Consider the following 12,302-nt stretch of genomic DNA (forward strand, 5'->3'; position numbering starts at 1 on the left):
CCCCCCAGGCTTGCGGTGCCAATCAGCTGTTTAGTGCGACAAGCATAGGAGGGGAGGAAAATTAGAGCGGGGGCGGCGTGCTCAGGGGAGAAAACAGAGCAGAGGTGAGCTGGGACAGGAAGCGGTTCCTCTGCACGCCCCCGCCCTTGTTACTTGCTGCGGGAAGCCCTCTCCCCGCACGCCCCCAAGCCCCCTCCCCAGCTTGCCTCCTCTCCACTGCCTCATCTGAGTGTGGCTTTTGGTTCCCCCAACCACTTGGCACCCTAGGCAGCTGACTAGTTCGCCTAGTGGTTGCACCGGTCCTGGACACTGCCTATCAGCAGGATTCCTCCTCCTCCTCCTCAGTAAGATTAAATCTCCGCAGCTAGACAGCTGGTGCATCTGCAGCACCACAGTCCCCCATGCCTGAGCCTCCCTGCCAAAGCCCTGCACCCGGCTCCAGAGAATTAAGTCTCACATCTCACTGGGAACTCGACTTCTTGTGCTCAGAGAGTCTCGGCCCCCCTCAGTAGCTGACCTGAGAAACACAGCGTCTGCAAAAGCAGCAAAGAGTCGTGTGGCACTTTATAGACTAACAGACATATTGGAGCATGAGCTTTCGTGGGTGAATCCCCACTTCGTTGGATGCATCAGTGTTTGCCTTTTCCAAAGAAGTGCCTGGAGTGCCTTTTTTTATGTGACCCCGTGGCCTAATGGATAAGGCATCTGATTTCGGATCAGGGGATTGAGAGTTTGAGTCCCTTTGTGGTTGTGCTTGTGCAGCTTTACCTTTGGGCTAAAAGTCCTGCTCCCTTCAGGGCTGAAACCTCTTCTTGTCTGCTCAGGCCAATGCTCTGGCTTCAGCTAGAGCCCTGGGAAGGAGTTGGGGGGAATGGGCATCACAAAGGCTGGGGCAGGAGCCCCAGGTGCTTCCAGTGTAGCCTTTGCCGTTTCTGACTTGCCAAAGAAAATGGGCGGCTGCCCAGGGCTAGTGTGTAGAGCAGTTTCCCTCTTCCAAATGTGCACCAGTCTCTGTGTTTGAGGTGGTTTGCTACATGGAGCCTGGGTGTTTCTCTGCTTCTCGCCAGCTGAAGAAAAGCCTCTTGGGGTAAAATCTCCTGCCCCATGGCAAAAGTGAGCGCCTTGAGTGGGAATGATAAGAGGCCCCACCAGGGGGGCTGGCCCTGCTTTCCTACCCTCTTCGATAACGGCCACAGAGCATCAGCAGCTGCCTCGCATGCTGGTCTGTGGGTGGCCTTCAGTGGGTGTTTGGCATGGCAGGGAGCAGGCTGGCTGAGTGTTTTTGTGCCTGTCTGAAGGCCACACATAGGCATGGTCCTGCCCTCCTCTTGCCCTGTCCTCGGTTGTTGTGTGGCTTTTAAGCCTTCCCTTGGAGCTGTCAGCGCCAACCACCTCTGCTCTAGGTGCCCAGAGGAGGAGAGGGGTGCTGGGCTCCAGCCTGGGAAGCCTGGCCCTGGCACTCCTTCCTTTAAATGCCAGGTGGGCAAGAGGAAGAGCTGCAGCTACAGGGACCAAAGTTGTGGACATCAGATGAAGCAGCAAGAAACCAAACCATTAGGTCAACCCTCAGGAATCTCTAGCCAGACTGTTAAGTTCTAGGACCTCACCCTATAGCGGCCAGCTGGACCAAAGACCTATCTCCAGTGGGCATCAGTGACCCATGAGGAGGAGAAAAAACCCTTGCTGAAGTTTACCCAGGTAGGAAGTAACTATACACATTGAGCTCCAAGACTTTGCAGCAAACTACAATATCTGCAGGAGGTCCCACTGAGATTTGAACTCAGATTCCAGGATTCAAAGTCCTGAGTGCTGTCCATTACACCATGGAACCTGCTTCCGTTTTGTTTTCTAGACCCCTGGGTCTCTTGGCTGACTGGTTTGCACTCTGCACTTATTGCTTCCCACCAGCGGCTTCCTCTCGCAGGACTCTCTCTCCTCCTCCAGCGACTGTTGTCCTGCACTATGGGATCCGCGGGTCCTGCCCTGAGTCCCCACATCCCCCTGCTTGGTCTCCATTCCCTGCAGGCTGCAAAAATGTCAGGGGAGGACGCCCCTCCCTTCACTCGGTGCTCCCGCTCATATCGGCCAGCTGCAGCCTCATCTCATGGAACTCGGGCAGCTGTCACTTGATCCGGTTGTACAGTCACAGGATCACTGGCTCCCCAGCCTGGATGCTCTTGTGGAAATCCCACAGGCAACACTGCAGGACTTGGCACCATTGGTTTCTTTGATATGGCGGTGTTTGCCTGACCACTGGAACAAAGCCGCCAACTCCTCCCTCACCGACTTCCGTCAATCCCTCTGGTTGCCATAGAACCCTCTGATGCTTTCCTGTTCTGCCAACACCGCCAGGCCTCACCCCCCTGCTCCTTTATCTTGCAAGCTCTGGATGTTCAGCTTCCAATGTCCTCTGCCCTGGGTCAGGGACAGGGACAGCGCCAGACACTAGCGCTGCAAGTGCATGCCTGGCACAGCAAGCTGCAGGGAATGGCCTGCCAGTCACTGTGAGGGTGGCAGTCAGCCTGCCTTCAGCAGCATGCCTGCAGGAGGTCCTCTGGTAATGTGGATGTTGCCTCTCTCCTGATTCCTGAGGAAAAGAACCTTTCCAGGAAATGGCCATGGATTCTAGGAATCTGCATGTGGCTGGTGGAGAAGCACCAGAAATCAATTGGCTCCTGGCACACAAGGCAATTTAAAACTGGGTGCCCAGACAAGGGCTTGAACCCTGGATCCTCAGATTAAGAGCTTGATGTGCTGCCAACTGAGCTGGTTGAGATCATTTTCTGTGTTCACCACAAGAGCGAGCAGATAGGCAAAAGAGAGGCAAAAAATGTCCCCAGAACCCCTCCTCTTTTTCTGCACAGCCGCTGACTGTCAGCAGGATTACTCCTCCTCCTCCCTTCTGTGCCTCAGTGTGACTAAATCTCCACACCTAGACAGCCGGTCCATCCGCTGCACCCCAATCCCCCATGCCTGAGCCTCCCTTCCAAAGCCCTGCACTTGGCTCCATAGAATTAAGTCTCACGTGTTGCTGGGAACTCGACTACTTGTGCCCAGAGAGTCTCAGCCCCCCTCAGTAGATGACCTGAGAAACACAGTGTCTGCCTTTTCCAAAGAAGTGCTTGGAGGATGTTTTCTTATGTTACCATGTGGCCTAATGGATAAGGCGTCTGAGTGTGAATCAGAAGATTGAGAGTTTGAGTCTCTAGGTGGTTGTGTTTCAGCAGTTTTACTATTGTGCTGAACGTCCTGCTCCCTTCAAGGCTGGAACCTCTTCTTGGCTGCTCAGGCCAATGCTCTGGCTTCAGCTAGAGCCAGGGAAGGAGTTGGGGGTTGGGTGTCACAAAGGCTGCGGCAGGAGCCCCAGGTGCTTCCAGTTTAGCCTTTGCCCTTCCTGACTTACCAAAGAAAGTGGGCGGCAGCCTGGGCTAGCGTGTGCACCTGTCCCTGTGCTGGAGGCTATTTGCTACATAGCGTCTTGGGAGCCTGGGTGTTTCTCTGCTTCTTGCCAGCTTGGGAAAAGCCTCTTGGGGTAAAATCTCCTGGCCACAGCAAAAGTGAATACCTTGAGTGGGACCAGTCAGAGGCCCCACCATGGGGGCTGGCCCTGGGCCCTGCTTTCCTACTATCTTCTGATGTTGGCTACAGAGCATCAGCAGCCGCTCTGCATGCTGGTGACCTTCAGTGGGTGTTTGGCATGGCAGGGAGCAGCCTGGCTGGGTGTTTTTGTGCCTGTCTGAAGGCCACACCTAGATATGGTCCTGCCCTCAGTTGCTCTGTGGCTTCTAAGCCTTCCCTTGGAGCTGTCAGCACCAGCTGCCCAGAGGAGGAGAGGTGTGTGGGGTCACTTTTACAGATGCCCCTTCCTTGGTACTGCTCTTGCTCAGCTGCACAGAAGAGTTTTCATCCCCAACCCCTGCTTAGCAGCCCTCTGGCACCATTCCTGACTCTGCCCTGCCTCACTTTCTTCCCACCATGTTGGGAAAGACAGCTCTCATCATTAAAGGTCAGATAGGCCAACTAGGGGCAAGTAAGCTCCTTCTGTGTTTTCCTACTGCAGATCCTAAGGTCAGGAACTCACCTTGGGTGGAGGCACTGCTGTGCTCCCAGAGGGCAAGCCATCTCTGCACAAAGCATAATGACAGAGCCTGCCAAAGCCCAGGATTGAACCAGTGACCTTTCGATCTTGAGTCTAACTCTCTCCCAACTGAGCTACTTTGGCAGTTGCATGACAGTATTTTGACCTGTTGCTTCTCTATCTGGGATGTTTTTGTCAGCAGTTGCACACAAAAAGGACAGGAAAAGAATGGCTGCTTCACATCCCCACTGGAGGAACCCGGCGCCCTTAGCTGTGGTGAGTAAGGAGTGTCTGTTAGCTAACAGGTCCTGTCCCCCAGGAGCTGGAACAGTAGCTGCCACCTCACCCTTGGCTCCAGGCTGTGAGAAATGCTCATTGCCTGGCTGCATGGGCGGATGTTGCTCCGTGCTCTGGAGAGCGTCTGTATAGGTCTTTCAACCCCCCGTCTTCAATGAGACAGTCTGGTAAGGTCTCAAGTGTCCCCTCCGGCCTGGCAGCTGAGAGTCTGTGCAGACATCAACCCCCCTGCCAGCCCCAGAGCCAGCAGCAGCGCCAGGCCCCCCCCAGCACCACAGGGGCACTCAATGCACTTGCTGTGGGGAAATGGCTCCTTAGTGTCCAGCTGCTAGAGTGAGAGTCAGGAGAGAGCAGTGTCTAGCTCACCTTGGGGGAGAGAAGAGACCTGATGAGTGCGAATCTCCCTCAGCCTCCCCTGCAATGCTGGTCAGTTGTATTGTCACTGTGATAGTCAGTGCTTCCCTTCAGGGCCGGCCCTAGAGGGGTCCGGGGCAAATCCCATGGAGTCACTGACTTGGCTCCTTTCACACACTAGAGAGAGGAGCAGAACCAGGGTTATGGCTGATCTATGGGGCACTAGGTGAGTGGCAGAGGCTACAGGCACTGAGAGTTTGCCTGACACCTCAGGGACACAGGGGGAGGTGGTGTCCCAGGCATCTCTATGAAAGGAGCAGAAGAGGATTTACTTGGGATGGGGAGAGACTTGAGAGTGTCTTAGGGGGTTGTACACAGGGAATTGCTCGGATAAGATACTGGCTAAAACACAGGCCTCACTGTGAGCAGGATTTGAACCTGCGCAGAGGAACCCTATTGTATTTCTACTCCAACACCTTAACCACTCAGCCATCACAGCTGAAGTATAAAAGTGCCCCACTGCCAGAGAAACTGGTAAAGAATCACAATGACCAGGTGTGAAGTCATCTGAACTACAGAATTCCCACCGCAAACCTGGCTCCCAAAGCACAGGGGGGATTTGGGTTTGTTCTCTTTGCTTAGCCATGTGCAGTCGCACAGAGAGCGCGTTTAAAAGTCTCCCGTCCCACAGAGCGGGAATAGGAAATTATTCTCAACTTGAAGCCTGATGCGAATGAGGATGTCCGGACCACAGGGCTAGGGACTGACCTTTGCTATAGAAACCAGTGACACACGGAACCAGGCTAAGGAAAATGTTTCCTGGGTCAATAACTGGATTAGCAGCAGTATTATGCAGAGAAATGTCTCACAAGAGGAGACAGCGCATTGGTGGTTTGGTAGCAGAAGTCACAGCTACAGCAGGGGAGGTCTAGCTTTGGTTTCTGGCCAACAGAGGAAGGAGTTTTATTATCTCCAAATTTCAGTAGAAAAATTCAGACCCAAACTGTGTGTGATGGGAGTTTCTCTGATTTCGTTTGTTTTTCTCATTTGAAATGTCCTTGATCATTTTTCTGGGAAAACAATTTGGACAAGGCAAAGGAAGAGTTAGAACAATTACAAATCTCCATGGGAGTAAAGAGGGTCTCTCAGCACCAGGGGAGGGGTGGAGATTTTCATGGAAGGGAGTTGAGGAGATAAATGAGAGGCTTTTGCTCCAGCAAAGGGAGCGGCTTGGGAGTTTCATTTTTACCAAGTGAATCCCCCCACCACACACACACACTGCTTCCCTGCTGCTGCTACCCCAGCTCAAATCTCACTGACACCCCCAACATATGACCTACAGCTTTCTCCTGACAAAGCCCTTATCTATCAGAGACAAAATCCCCTCATCTGCCCCTTCTCCCAGCTCAGCCCTCTGCCCCCAGAGCCCAGGACAACCCTGACCTAGCCATGCCGGGGGGTTGGGCTTAATCTTCAAGGTCGAGCGCAAAATCTTCAGCCGGGGATGTTTCGCTCCCTTCCCACCTCGGCCCAAGCGGCAAGGGGGAAATGAATGAGACACGCCGGCTGGAAGACACCTCTCTCCCACTTCTCTATAGCCTTCTGTGACGTTATTAATATGAACTGGGACCGTAGGGATCATTGTTGCCACCACTGTTATATATGTGCAGCAAATATTGTGCAAAGGTTGTCGTGTGAGGTGTCTATGACAAGGTTATGATTTGCTGGTTATAATTTTGCTGGCTGTGCGTTCCATTTTTGTATTTGAAGTTATGAATATGGGCAAGGTACTTGTATCTCAAATGTATTTGATTCCAAGTAGCCTCAGTGTCATCAGCCCCCAAGTCCTTCAGGAGTCCATAGCAAAGAGACCCCTCCACCCACAATCCTGGACTCCCTGGGAGGTGCCTCCCACACTCCCCCCCAACCCAAGGGGGCATCAAGGAATAAAGTGGCAGCATCTGGTGTCAGTGGGGTTCAGTGGCTCAGGCCAGACACCTGAGCTGGGGACCCATCCCCATAGCACTGCTCGAGGGCCTGGGCCCGGAGTGTTCACAGCCCCTTCCTTACCCCTCCGAGCCCAGCCAGGCTCCTCACCTGGAATAAAGCAGAAGCGTCTGTCGGCCTCGCTGCTGTCCAAGTTCCAGGTGCTGCTGTTGTCCCACAGGAAGCGGGCCGAGCTGCTGGGGCTGGGAGAGGAATCCTCCACCTCCTGCCCTGGGAAGGCTGGAAGGTCCCCACTGACCGGGCAGGGGGATGCCTCCTGCTGGAAATCGGGGCTGGGCTCCTGGGGCTGCTGCTGCCCACACAACAAGCCTTGGAACCACCCTGCCCGGTTCTGCACCAGGGCTCGGTCCTGCTTGCCCAGCTGCATCCTGGCCCAGCTCCATTTTGGCCTTGACGGTGCCTCTCCGACCTCGGCGCCTGCACCGGGAGCAGGTTTCCTCTTCCAGAAGGCTGGGCACTTCCACCTCCTGGCCCGGCCGCGAGCTCCTTCCCCGCCATTGGGAACGGTTGGGCCGCTCGGCTCTTGGGGAAGATGGCAGCTGCTTTCCACAGGCTCTGAGGCCGCCTGCAGAGCCTTATTCCTGAACATCCTCAGGAGCCTGGCCATCCTGGAACCCAGCAGGGAGCAGATGTGAGTCTGGGGTCAAGGCAGCCTCTCACTAACCAACTTGTTTGGTCTCTCCCCATCCCTGCCCCAGCCAGAGCAGCTCCTCCTCCCCCCACGGGGGAGCAGGGAGTGCAAGCTACACACACTGGCAGGAGTTCATTGCATGATCTGCTCCCCCTCAACCTTCCCCCTCGTCATCCCTGGGGCTGCAAGAACCGGGGAGTCTCGTCCTTTTCGAGCACTGGGGTCAGTCACAAAGACCACTGGTCACTTTGGACAAGCAGCTCCCTCCTGCCAGCCCAGGACACACTCACACTTCCTCCCACCCATTCCCCACCCAGGCTAGAGAAGGAACAGAACTCAGGAGTCCAGACTTCTCCTGGGAAACCATTCCCCACTTCAAAGTCCCTAGACATAGCAAGGCCAGGGCCCCTTCGTTTCCCATTGATTTCCATGCTCAGCAGCTCCCCGGGTCCGGCCCAGCTCAGAGACTCTCAGCCTGGGGAACAGTCTCCCACAAGGGAAGGGCTGGGAGCCCCATTGCTGGGACCTTGCCAAACACGCTGGAGACGGCTCTGGAGAAGCCCCTCCCCAGTCTGAGAGTGAGGGGCTTCTGGGGGCTGTTTGCAAAACTAATGTCCTTTGGGAGAGATTCTCTCCCCCTCTTTCTGCCTCTCTCCAGACAGACAGGGGATGCCACCATGGAGCCCTAATGCCACTCACTTGCTCTGGTGATGAAGCGATGGATGGGGGATGTTCAATGTCATCCCTCGCCCTTCTCCTCACTCTCCAAGCCCAAGACAGGCTGGAGAGGAGGGTGGTGACCTGAGGAGTTACCCTGCCCAGCCAGCAGGCAGGGTGATGACACTGGGCGATCAGCTGGCTGTGAAAACAAGAGTCTGTCTTATTGCCAGGGAAAGGAGAAACTTGGCCAGCAGCAGGGGGTGCAGAACATCACCCTAGTGCAGGGGTGACAGCGCCTCCGGGATCCTGAAATCCCAGCACTTTACACACCTTCCTGGAGCCTCCCAACCCCCCTGGGCTGCCAGAACTGCAACCCCAACCCTACTGATGAGAAACAAACCTGGGGAGGGGAAGCTACTGACTCAGGGTCACACCAAGTGTCAGAAGTATAGATGGGACCCAGCAGTCCTTCTTTCCAGGCCCCTTTGCTAACCACTGCTGCACACTCCCTCCCACAGCTGGCAATTACAAGCAGGCCCTCATGGCCGCTCCCCCTGCCTATGAGAGGGAGTGTGCTCCGCTGGAGACACTGGACGAGGGGACTGGGAGTCAGGACTCCTGAGTTCCATTGATGGGATTTCATTCTTTCCCGCTATTGAAAAGTGCTGGGAATCTCCCAGACAAAGCTGCTCTGACAGTGCTAATCAGCATCTGACCATTCAAGGAAGGAACGCACTGCCCAGGAGGAGGAGTGTTTGGGTCTGGGGTTGCACTTCATCCCAGTCTAGAGAGAGGGGCCCAGCCATGGAGTTTGGCTCAAGAAGACCAATTCTCCAGTTTGTTAAGGGCATTTTGAATTCCAGTCCTGTGATCCAAAGTGCTTGGTGTCATTTGCAAATTTTAGAAGCATGCTCTCCACTCCATTTTCCAAATCAGTAATGAAAATATTGAATAGTACCAGACCCCGGACTGATCCCTGCCAGACCCAACAGGTACATCCTCTCTGTTGGACAGTCAGATATGGAGAAGGGCTCTTGGAGTCTGGGCTTTCAACCAGCTCTGCACCCACATCACACTGTTTGCATCTAGACCACATTTCCCTGGTTTGCTTGTGAGACTGTCCTACGGGACTGTGTCAAAAGCCTTAGTAACACCAAGCTACATCCCATCTACTGTCTACCCACCTTCACTAGGCCCGGAACCCTGCCGAAGAAGGAAAGAGGATTGGTTTGGAATGATTTGTTCTTGACAAATCCATGCTCACTAGTCCTAAGAACCAAACTATCCTGTTGGTGCTGCTGACAAACTGATAGTTTAAGAATGTACTCCAGTATCTCTCCAGCTATGGAAGTGAGGCGAGCTAGTAAGTCTCAGAGTTCTCTTTGTTCCCTTTTAAAGATAGGTCCTGTTTTGTTGAAGGGTGGGAAGATGTTCTTCTTCAGGGATCTCAGACGAGAACTGGAGCACAACACCTGGTTTGTTAAGGCCACAAAAACAGAGGCAGGAACCTCTTCTCTCCTCCTGGCAAAGAACCCCAGGTACCTGAGAGATAGGGACACACATCCATGAATGGGCTTTAAAAAAGGCAGTGGTTAAAAAGTTTTGCCCCAACCATTTCTTGTTTCCACAGACTAGACATTTTAGCAAACTTCAGAATTCCTTGGTGCTAAACACCGGGAAACTCCCCTTTCTCCTTCACAGAGGGTTTGAACGCCCCTTATATCACCCAGGCTAAGGACTGCCCAGAGTTCGAGAACTGTCCCTGTTCCCATTGGACAGATGGGGAGGCGCCTGAGGTCCAGAGAAGGGAAGTGACCTACCCAAGGGCCTACACAGCAAGGCGGTGGCAGAGCCAGAAAGAGAAGCCACAGGTCCTGACTCCTGTTCTAACAACCAGGAAACCTCCATTCCCCAGAGGCAGGGATAGAGCTCAGGAATTGAGATGGTGGAGAAATTTAATTGAAACCATTTCTATCAGAAAATTCCATTCAGACTAAACCACTTTCTTTCTCAAAATCAAAATAAATGGGATGAAAGTTCTTTACAAAAATATTTTGTTGCAAAACAAAAGCATCTCCTGTTTGTCAGAGTGTGTTAAATTGCCTCATTGCACACAAAGAGGAGACACTTAGATTACAAACATGAGATAAGATGCTTCACTCTGAGCTAAGTAGTTGCTGCTCTTAACAATTTCAAAATAAAAAAAATACAAATAAAAGAGACTGTTTCAGCTAGTCTATTATGTCATAATTTGCTCTGAGCAAAGGTAATAGGACACCTCATATTGTGCACTACCCCTAGTGACACTCTCCAATGGATCCCCATCCTCCACCCACCGAGAGGTAGGTAGAAGCGGATCCTTATTTTCCGTACTTGAAAGAGGGAGAAGCTAAGGCTGAGAAAAGAGAATTGACTTGTCTTAGGTCACACAGCCAGCCAGTGGCAGAGTTGGGAATAGGACCCAAGAGCCCTGATTTTCAAACTAACCATCAGATCTTGAATTTCAAACATTGACTGACTTTAGTAAAGTGTTCTCAAATGAGCTGCAGACCAACACTGCACAGTAGTTATTCAGCAAGTATTGTAGGAGAACTGCAATGTTAGAGAGAATCATGAACTATTCAGAGACTATTAATGCACTGAAGCAGCAGAATTCATCAAACATATAACTGGTTCTGACTTATTTCCTTGGTCTTCAAAGAGAGCAACAAGGACCTGAGTCTCCTCCCTGTCAATAACCCCCTGCTCAGCCAATCAGGGTAGAGACTGAGAACAGGAGGCCGAGGGTTTTCACCAGAGAGCCCAAAGGATGGCCCAAGTCACCAGTGGGGATCACTGCCCGAGCACTATTTCAGCTCCACATTTCTGGGTGGACCTCCCACAGTGTGTGCTGCCGAGCACTCCCCCGCAACACACACACACACACACACCGCTCCTGGTGTTGGGAGGGGAACAGGTGAAAGGATAAAAGAAGAAAGAGACAAAGAGAAAGGAGGGAGGGATGGATGGAGGAAAAGGTGAAACAAAAAGGACAAACCCTAATGTCCCAGTGATTCTAAAGGACAAAATCCCAGGTGCAGAATAAAATTCTGCATCCTTAAACGTGTATTTTCCATGCCTAGATTTCAACTATCAATAGAGAGATCAGACTGAACAGGTTTCAAACCTCGAGGAGGCTCTTACCTTCTAAACAGGGACATCTGTTTTCTAGTAAAATCACAAAAAGGGAAGGAGAAAACTCAAAAGAGGTTCCTCCTGGCGCTCACGTCCATGAACCTGAATACTCTCTCAGTCCTCAAAGAGAGATCTGGAGAAGGAGATTTGCTGAAGCAAAGCCGCAGAGGTCTCTGAGGTTTCCCCGGCCCTTCGCCCCTGTCCTACCTGGCTGATGTTGCATCTTTCTGTGAGGTCACCACCTCCCCACCACCTTTGACCAATAGTGTGAGGTCCTGCAAAAGGCCTTTGTGATGTCACTGCCACACCCCTCCCTTGCTGTGATAATGTCCTGCCCCTGGCCAGGCACTTTGGAGGTTTGAGCTACTCCCTGTGGATCACCCCACTCAAGGAGCATTCGTTCTAGGAAGCAAGCCGGCTAGACAGTAATACATCAGACGCTTCTCCCAGCACTACACTCAGTTTTTCAGAAATTAGTCAACTTTATGGCCAGAAGAGACCATTAGAGCATCTAATCTGACCCCCTGCATAGCGCAGGCCTCCTGTATGACACAATAGCTACTTTTGGGGCAAACACATTCCACAAAGGCATCTAGTTTTCATTAAATGACATCAGGAGATGGCAAATCCACCACTTTCCTTGGTAGCTTGTTCCTGTGGTGAATCATCCTCGCTGTTGCAGATTTGTGTCTTATTTGTAATATGAATTTGTCTCTTTTCACCTTCCAGCCATTGGGTCTTGTTATGACTTTCTCTGCTAGACTAAAGAGCCCTTTCATACCCAATCTTTTCTCTCCATTAAGGCCCTTCAACACTTCAATGAAGTCACCTTTCAATCTTCTTTTGATAAGTTAAACAGTTTGAGCTCGTTCAATAGCTCACTAGAAGGCATTTTTCTCCAGCCCTCAGAACATTTGTTGGCTCTTTGCTCATCAGAATCCTGAACCCCAACTGGATGTGGTTCTTGTTCTTCTGCACAACATAGCTCCTGGAGAAGAGGGATCTGCAAATGCACATTCATATGATACCTTTATTTAATTGATGAAAACATAAACTAGACACTAAGAGGATTGGAACTGATTTCAGCTGATGGACAGCTTC

At 52.2% G+C, this 12,302-nt stretch overlaps 1 non-coding gene across 1 annotated transcript; it reads right to left on the reverse strand.

Annotated features, from left to right (window-relative positions):
* Positions 1–1,759: 1,759 nt before the first annotated feature.
* On the reverse strand, positions 1,760–1,831 carry TRNAQ-UUG (transfer RNA glutamine (anticodon UUG)). The gene has a single exon. It is a non-coding gene; the product is annotated as a tRNA-Gln (tRNA).
* Between the last annotated feature and the right edge of the window lie 10,471 nt (positions 1,832–12,302).

This window comes from Gopherus flavomarginatus, chromosome 16, assembly GCF_025201925.1.
Source record: "Gopherus flavomarginatus isolate rGopFla2 chromosome 16, rGopFla2.mat.asm, whole genome shotgun sequence".
Classification (NCBI taxonomy): Eukaryota; Metazoa; Chordata; order Testudines; family Testudinidae; genus Gopherus; species Gopherus flavomarginatus.